Here is a 7260-nt window from a genome sequence, read left to right as displayed (position 1 = left end):
ACCTCCTTGGGAGTGATTTCTTACTTTTCCTCTCTCTTTGTCTCTCCAGCCAATACACAGGCCCTATGGCCAAAAAAAAAAAAGAAAAAAAAGAAAAAGAAAAAGTAAAAAAAATGTAAAATGTGGGACCTGCTGGTCACGTGGAAGTTAAGGTGCTGGATTCCACATGGCTGAGTTGGATGGATTCTGGCAGCTTGAGAATCACACCTAGTCTAGAGAGGAGAGGAGAGGGGAAGGGATTGTGGTGTCGCCATTCCCCCTGGGTGGGGTGACTTATCACTTTCTCTCTCTCTCTCTCACCTGTAGCAAGCATTCATGCCCTATAGAAAAAAAATCAAAACAAAACAAAACAACAACAACAACAAAAAAAAAAAAGAAGAGGCCAGCAGATGACATGGTACTTAAGGTGCTGGACTCCCACATGGTCAACCATGGCTTGAGTCCTGAACCTGGCAACTTGCTTTCTCACTTTCCCTCCTTCTCTTTCTCTGGTGAGTGCATGTGCCCTATAGCAAATTAAAATAGTAGTAATATCAAATAAATAATTATTAAAAAAAAAAAAAGGATAAAAAAGTGAAATGTGAAGGCCAGCAGGTGGCGCGTTGGTTAAGGGTGCTGGACTCCCACATGGCCAACTATGGTTCAAGTCCCAGACCTGGCGGCTTGCTTTCTCACTTTCCCTCTCTCTCTCTTTCTCTCTCACTCAGTCCCTCTCTGGTCAAATTAAAATAAACAAATAAAATAATTATTTTTAAAAAATTAAATTTAAAAAAGTGAAATGTGCTTTTCTGTGTGGCTCCAGGCATTTGACTGGATTCTTTTTTTAGTTGTAGACAAAGGCATAGCTATTGAGAAGGATACTGCAAGAGCTTAGAAAGGAGAAACTTCCAAAGAGGAAATGACTTAGCATTTGAGGCTAGAAGAAGATGGATTAATACGAAAATAGAAAAAAGTACTTTAAATTTGGGGGACCCTGAGCCATAGAGTAAACACCAGACTGCAAAAGCGTACTTGCCCTCGTATAGAGTCGTCATGAACAGGTATTTTGAGAATTCAAAAACTGAGACATGAGTGGAAGATAAGGAGTTTTAGACTTTAAAACAGGGGCTTTAGGACCAGCAGATATCATAATGATTATGTTGCCAGACTCCCACATAGTCAACTGCAGTTTGAGTCCCAGAATTGGCAACTTAAAATTCATGCTGGGCATGTGTGCCCAAAATCCCAAGGGGAAAATGGAGGAGAACGGATTGTAGCATGGCCATAATTTCTTGCTTTCTGTCTCTCTGTCTTTCCAGTAAGTGTATGCACCCTATAGCAAAAATCTCTCTCAGGGCCAACTGCTGTTTGAGTCCCAGACCTAGTGGCTTGAAACTCATGCAGGGTGAGAGTGAGTGCATGCCCAAAATCCCAAGAGGAGGAAGGAGAAGAGATGGTGGTGTGGCCATCACTCCTGGGGGGGTGGGGGGGGGCAATGAATTCTCACTTTCTCTGTCTCTCTAGCCAGCTCATGCCGAACCCCCAAAAAATCTCTTAAAAAAAAAAAAAAATCAAGGGCTTTCATCTGTGTCTACAGCTCCCTTCCATGGGATAGAATTCAGGGGATCTAGGAACGTGGTTAGGAAAAATATTCATCTTGATTTTCACTCACCTCTAAGTAGACTAACCTCTCTTACTATTATGACTGCAGGCGTCACATTTCAGTAGTATTAAGAGTACCTTTGATTGAGACCTGCAGATGGTGTAATGGTGATGGCGCTGGACTCCCACATAGTAAGCCACAGTTCGAGTTCCAGACCCAGTGACTTGAAACTCACACCAGGCAAATGTGCATGTGTGCTCAAGATCCCAAGAGGAAAATGGAGGAGAGGGATTGAGCTGTAGCCATACCCCTGGGGGGTGATTTTTCATTTTCTGTCTTTCTGTCTCTCTCGCAAGCACACAAGCCCTATAGCAAAAATCTCTCTTTAAAACAAACGAAAAATTTTATCTGTGTGTGTGTGTGTGTGTGTGTGTGTGCACGCATGCATGTGCATTGTGTTAGGACACAAATGCCAGACCCTAAGACCTTCAAGTAGCACTTCCTTTTTAAAAAAACATTTATTTATTTATTTATTTATTTATTTATTTTTTATCTATTTATCTAGTTATTTGTTGTGCTTTTCAAACCACTGAGTCTGGAACTTACACTGCAGTCAGCCATGTGGGAATCCAGCACCTTAACCACCATACCACCTGCTGGCCCCTCGAGCAGCACTTGAAGAGCAAGCACCCTGATATTCTGCCTCCTCTAGAACTGGCTGATGTTCAGGCGTGAAGTTGTTTCCAGGCGAATTCATGACACCTTTGATTCTTCTGTTGCAGATCTTAGATGGTAAATCTGCAGCTGCTTTGCTTTGCTTTATGTTTTTGAGATTTTTTTTGCTATTGGGTGCATGCGCTCACTGGAGAGACAGAAGAACAGAAAGCAGGAAATCATCCCCCAGGGGGTGGCCATACATCAATTCCTTCTCTTCTTGGAATCTTGAGCACACAGGCACATGTGTCCTGCATGAATTTCAAGCCACCAGGTCCAGGACTCAAACTGTGATCAGCCATGTGGTAGTCCAGTGACGTAACTATTCCGCCACCTGCTGGTCCCACCTGCAGCTGCTTTTTTAACAAACTGTTGATCAGTAAAAATAAAGGAGCTACAGAAACTTGTTTTTAAAAAAGAAGTATTTATTTAATTTTATTTATTACTTTTTAAGTTGCCCAGAGAGACAGGGAGAGAACAGAAAGGGAAAATGAGAAAGCAAGTTGTCAAGTCCAGGACTCTAACCATGGTCGGTCATGTAGGAGTCCAGCGCCTCAATCATCATGCTGCCACTGGCCCCAGAAACTCATTTTTATGCTCTTCCCTTTTGGAATTCATGCAAAGACAATTTTTTTTTTAAAGAGGTTTTTGCTATAGGGCATGTGTGGTCACCAGAAAGACAGAGAGACAGAAAATGAGAAATCACCCCCCAGGGGGATGGCCACACACAGCAATCTCTTCTCTTCCATTCTCCTCTTAGGATCTTGTATTTCAGACTCTTTTTTTTAAGAGGATTTTTGCTACAGGGCACATGCGTTAGCCAGAAAGACAGAGATAGAGAAGAGACAGGAAGCAAGAAATCAGCCCATGGGGGGATGGCCATGCCGCATTCCCTTCTCCATTCGCCTCTTTTTTTTTTCTTTTAAGATTTATTTATTTATTTATTTTTTAATTTTGCCAGAGAGAGACATAGAGAAAGAGAGAGAGGGAAAGTGAGAAAGGAAGCCACCAGATCCGGGACTCGAACTGTGGTCAACCACGTGGGAGTGTCCAGCACGCTACCTGCTGGTCCTTCCATTCTCCTCTTGAGATCTTGGGCACGCACACACACGCATCTGGCATGAGTTTAAGCCTCCAGGTCCAGGACTCAAACTGTAGTTGACTACATGGGAGTCCAACAACATAGCCATTACACCAACTGCTGGTCCCCATGCAAAGACAATTCTATGTAAATGTACAATTGACTCTGATTTGGAAATCTGAAAATCAGTTCATTCTTCTTAAAAATTTTTTTATAATTGTAGTTATATTGATGTTCATATGTGTCAAATAACTCATTTAATAAAGTAATACTTTGATTTTACAAAATAAAATAATTTATGATTTTTTTAAGGCTTTTGTCATAAGGCAAGTGTTCTCCCTGGACAGACAGATAGTGAGAGGGAAAGCAAGAACTCACCTCCCAGAGGAGATGGCCACACTGCAATCCCTTCTCCATTCCCCTCTTGGGATTTTGGGCACATCCATGCACCCCCTTTTTTTTTTTTAAGAATTATTTTATTTAACTTTATTTATTTATTTTTAATTTGACCAGAGAGGGACAGAGAAAAAGAGAGTGAGAGAGAAAGTAAGAAAGCAAGCCACCAGGTCTAGGACTTGAACCACAACTGGCCTTGTGGGAGTCCAGTGTCCTCAAGCACCATGCCACCTGCCAGCCCCATGCATGCCTTTTTTAAGGCACCAGGTCTGGGATTCAAACTGTGATCGGCCATGTGGGAGTCTAGCACCTTAACCACCACACCACTTGCTGGCTCCATGATACAATTTTTTAAAAAATTTATTTATTTATTAATTATTGGGACCAGCAGTTAGCATAATGGCTATATTGCTGGACTCCCATGTAGTCGACCGTGGTTCGAGTCCCAGACCCGGTGGCTTAAACTCATGCTGGGTGCATGTGTGTGCATGCCCAAAATCCTGAGAGGAGAATGGAGGAGAAGAGATTGAGGCATGGTCATCCTCCCTAAGGGGTGATTTCTCGCTTTCTGTCTCTCTGTCTTTCTGGCGAGCGCACGCACCCTATAGCAAAAACCTCTCCAAAAAAAAATTATTAGTAGTAGTAATAGTAGTGTTCAATTTGAGCAGAGAGAGACAAAGACAGAGAAGGGAGAGTGAGAAAGCAAGCTGCCAGGTCCAGGACTTGAACCGTGGTTGACCATGTGGGAGTCCAGCAACTTAACCACCACACCATCTGCCATACCCCATGATACCATTTTTAAAAAGAATTATTTATTTATTATTGTTATTTATTTATTTATTTATTTATTTATTTATTTATTTAACTTGACCAGGGAGAGATAAAAGGAAAGTGAGAAAGCAAGCCACCAGGTCCAGGACTCGAACCCTGTTCAGCCATGTGGGAGTCCAACCCCTTAACCACTGCGCCATCTGCCGGCCCCTCATGATTCAATTTTTGAATATTGTAACAATGCTATATAATTGGTTTCCACAGTAATTCTATGTGTATTATTTCATGCACTCAAAACTTTTATACTTAGGACAGCTTGCAGTGTGGTGGTTAAGATGCCTGGACCTCATTTGGCCCACTGCGCAGTTCAGGTCCTGGACCCGGTGGTTTGAAACACACTCTGGGTGCATGTATGTGCCCAAAATTCCAAGAGGAAAATGGAGAGGAAAGGATTGCGTCATGGCCGTCACCCCTGGTGTGCTTTTTCTCTCTCTGTGGCAAGTATATGCGCCCTATAGCAAACAAACAAGCGAAAACCATGATCCACTGCCAAAGGCAGCTATAGTTTGAAAAGATTTGAAACCCTTGGTCTAGGGGAACAGAACAAGAGGGAAATGTACAGTGGTGATGGGAATGCCGTCTGGGGAATCTGGCATTTTTTAGAGAGGCTTCTATGATGAAATACGGAAGGGGCAGAGAGGCCATTTTGAGAGCCAAGGTTCCTGAAGAGGCTGAACTATTGGGATGCAGGGCTCAGGTGGAGGGATTAGCTACAGGAAGGAAACTTTTCCCACAATAAAAGGGAGGAAAGGATGAGTGTGGATAAAAATAAATGTTTCAGTGGGGTGGCAGTGGGGGGCAGGAAGTTGAGGGGGCTTCTGACTGATGGCTTCTATTTTCACCTGCAAGTAGGAGTGAAGTTATCTGTGGGCAGGGGTGGAGGGGGGGGGGACTGGAAGGGAGGTAGATAAAGGTGAGAAACAGAGGCATGGCTGAGGAGGACAGCCCAGGACTCCCAACCCTGGGGTGGACAGGGGTGAGGGAGGTTAGGGACTGGGTCGTCATGGCAACTGTCGGCCTGGGTGTGCTGAGTGTGCACTGTTTCCATCAGTGCTCTCAGCTGCCCGGATGTCGGTGTGAGAGGGCAGACCGTCAGCTAGAGCCAGGGCAGGGACTTACTGGGACGATGTGAAGATCAGGGGAATGAAGAAGGACTGGATCAAAGGTGTCCAGGCTGCCTGGATAAGAATGTGAAGCATGCAGGGCTGGCAGTTGGCATGGTGACTGAGGTGCTGCACTCCCACATGGCCGATCATGGTTTGAGTCCCAGACCTGGAGGCTTACTTTCCTACCTTTCCTTTCTCTCTCTCTCTTTCTGTTTTTCTCTGGTCAAATTAAACAAATAATAATGATAATAAATGAAATAAAATAATTCTTTAAAAAAAAATATGACCCTCAGAAGGGTCCAATAGCTTAGAAGAGTGAAACCAACTTTAGGAAGAAGAAATGGACAAAAAGAATGAGAAAATGGAAGTGTAGGGGGACCAGCAGTTAGCGTAATGGCTATGTAGCTGGACACCCATGTAGTCAACCATGGTTCGCATCCCGGACCCGGTGGCTTAAAACCCACGCCAGGTGCATGTGCATGCATGCCCAAGATCCCTAGAGGAGAATGGAGGAGAAGGGATTGTGGCATGGCCATCCCCCCTGGGGGTGATTTCTCACTTTCTGTCTCTGTCTGTCTGATGAGTGCACGCACCCTATAGCAAAAACCTCTTTAAAAAAAAGAAAAAAAGAAAGATTATGGGAGACAAGAGCCATATGCACAAGTAAATCACATTTTTTTTCAATTTTAAAAAATGTAAAAGCCTTGGGGTCAGCAGGTGGCATGGTGGTTAAAGAGGCTGAATCCCACATTGCATACTGCACAGTTCAAGTCCTGGACCCTGTGGCCTGAAAAACAATGAGTGTCAGGTGGCATGGTGGTTAAGGCACTGGACTCCCATATGGCTGATTGTGGTTTGAGTTGTGAATCTGGCAGCTTTAAAATCACTCTGTAAATGTGTGCCCATGTGCCCCAAATCCCAGAGTGGAGGAGAGGAGATTGCAGCATAGCCATCCTCCTGGGGGGTGATTGTTCACTTTCCTTGTTTCTCTGTCTCTCTCTCTCTGGTGAGTGCATGCATCCTATAACCAGAGCGACAGGAAGAGGGAAGAAATACCCTTAATGGGGTAGGATCAGGCCACAATTCCTTCTGCATTTCTCCATCCTATCAGAATTTTTGGGGCATGCATGCGTAAGTGTCTGGTGTGTTTTTCAAGCTGCTGCGGTGGAAATTCAAACATGCATTTAATTGTATGGGATCCCCCTCCTTAAACCACCAGGCCAAAGGGCCAGCCTTGAAATTGACCTTTTTTTTTTTTTCAGTTTTGCTATCAGGCGAGTGTGCTTCCTGGAGCAAGACAGAAAGAAAGAGTTTCCAATCTCCCTGGGATTTGGGGCATGCATGCACATGCACCCAGTGTGATTTCCAAGCTGCTGGGTCCAGGACTCAAACCCTGCAGTTGGCCATGTGGGATTCAATGCCTTAACCTCTGAAATCGACTCTTCAGGAATTCATAACTCTGTTCCTTTTACTGGGTCATCGGAAAAGTCATGACACATTTTTGCATAGAAAAATATGTCATGACTTTTCCGATGACCCAATAGTATTTA

This window comes from Tupaia chinensis, unplaced genomic scaffold (assembly GCF_000334495.1).
Source record: "Tupaia chinensis unplaced genomic scaffold, TupChi_1.0 Scaffold000477_1, whole genome shotgun sequence".
Taxonomy (NCBI): domain Eukaryota; kingdom Metazoa; phylum Chordata; class Mammalia; order Scandentia; family Tupaiidae; genus Tupaia; species Tupaia belangeri.
This window is presented reverse-complemented; position numbering follows the sequence as displayed.